General features: G+C 39.6%; 1 pseudogene; it reads right to left on the bottom strand.

Moving 5' to 3' along the window:
- Positions 1–164: 164 nt before the first annotated feature.
- The window catches only part of LOC110288359, a 6,429-nt pseudogene continuing 4,786 nt past the window's right edge, over positions 165–1,807 (bottom strand).

Raw genomic sequence — 1,807 nt, 5'->3', positions numbered from 1 at the left:
CCGTTGGATTCTTTAGTTTATTTGTCTGAGATAGCTGTTCTTGAACTCTCTGGAGAGCAGTGATTGCCTCCACCTGAGAGATCTGCCTGCCTCTGCCTCCAAAGTGTTTAGATGAAATATTCTGACACCTAATGACTCAGTAAACCGTTTCTAAACTTCTCCCATTAGCTAGGAAAAACAAAAATAAAGAAAAAAACAAACGAACAAAAACTAAAGCCAAAAGTGGTCACAGTTTACAAGATTCTATTACTGCAACAGACAGGGCAACCGAGACTGTCATGTAGAGGAGAATCACAAAGACAGACAACTGCTAATTGTGTTTATTGCTGGGCATCTAACCCAGGGCTACAAAGTGCCAAGCAAGTACTCTGTGATTGAGACACACCTGGATCCCTCTGTGAAGGACTTACAGAAAAAGAATAAAATGTATGGATATTATATTAAATGTGGGAAGGCATTTTGAAACAGGAACTTAGTGTTTAAGACATTGGGCTCAACCATCAACTCCTTTAGAATGAAACTAATTGGGCCTCATTCTGATTCATCTCACTGTCTTTTGTGGTGGAGATGACAGAACATTTCGTTTTGTTTCTTTTTCTTTTTTTTTTTTTTTTTCCTTCAAAACCTTGTCACATTATGAAGCCTAGAATGTGATACATAGCTTAGGCTGGCCTCCCTCAGAATCATAGATGTTTTTGCCTCCCTCTACTGAGTCCCCAGATAAAACACTTTGGACACTCTGTCCACCTGAGAGAAAAATTTTTGAAAGAAGTATCTTTCTTCTAAAACTTCTAAATGAAAACCATCATCACTATATCAGCCAGGGATCTCTAGAGAAGCAGAACTTACAGAATGAATCTCTATATATAGAAAGGGGATTTATTTGAGTGACTTACAAGCTTGGGTCTGGCTATTCCAATGGTGTTCTATGGATGGAAAATTTGTGAATCCACTTAGTCCACAAGGCTGGAGGTCTCAACTGGTCTTCAGGAGAGATGCTGGGATCCCAGAGAAGGAATGGACTTCCTAGCAAGGTGAGAGCAAGCAGACAATGAGCAAACACTTCCTCTTGCATGTCTTTGTGTAGGCTTCCAGAATAAGGTGTGGCCCAGATTAGAGGTGGGTCCTCCTTAGGCAAGATTCAGATTAAAGGTGTGTGTCTACCTGCCTGCTTCAAGATTTGATTAGAGGTGGATCTTCCCATGTCACATTAATCAAAACTCCCAAACAGGTGTGCCCTCTCTTTTAGCTCTTCCTTAATTCCTGATGTAATCACATTGAAAAAAGAATAGCCATCATGATCACTTTATCCCCATAGACATCTGTTTGTTTTAAGAGATGAGGTGAGAGTTTTGTTCTAGTCCCAAAATTTTGGGCTAAGAGATTATTAGATTGTCTTAGCCCCCTAAATGTTGTTTATTTGCTGTGTGTTTGAGATGGTCTTCACTGTGTAACCCAGCTGGCCTGGAACTCCTGAGTAGATGAAGTGGGCCAGAACCTTTTAGAGATCCCCATGTGTCTGAGAGAGTGGAATTAAAGGTCTGTGTCACCATGCCCAACCTGCAGTCCTCAGAGCAGCTTGGAATATGGATACATAGCAGTATTTTGACCATGCCAATATTTTTTTATCCTTTTTAACATTTTATATTTGAGATCTCTCTCTCTTTCTCTCTCTGTCTCTTTCTCTCTCTTTCCCTTTCCTCCATACTTCCTTTCCTTTCTTTTTTCCCATCATTTTTCTTTTCTTTTCTTTTCTTTTCTTCTCTTTCTTTCTTTTCTTTTCTCTCTCTTTCTTTCTTTCTTTCTT

Source organism: Mus caroli, unplaced genomic scaffold, assembly GCF_900094665.2.
Source record: "Mus caroli unplaced genomic scaffold, CAROLI_EIJ_v1.1 scaffold_13214_1, whole genome shotgun sequence".
NCBI classification, from domain to species: domain Eukaryota; kingdom Metazoa; phylum Chordata; class Mammalia; order Rodentia; family Muridae; genus Mus; species Mus caroli.
This window is presented reverse-complemented; position numbering and strand designations above follow the sequence as displayed.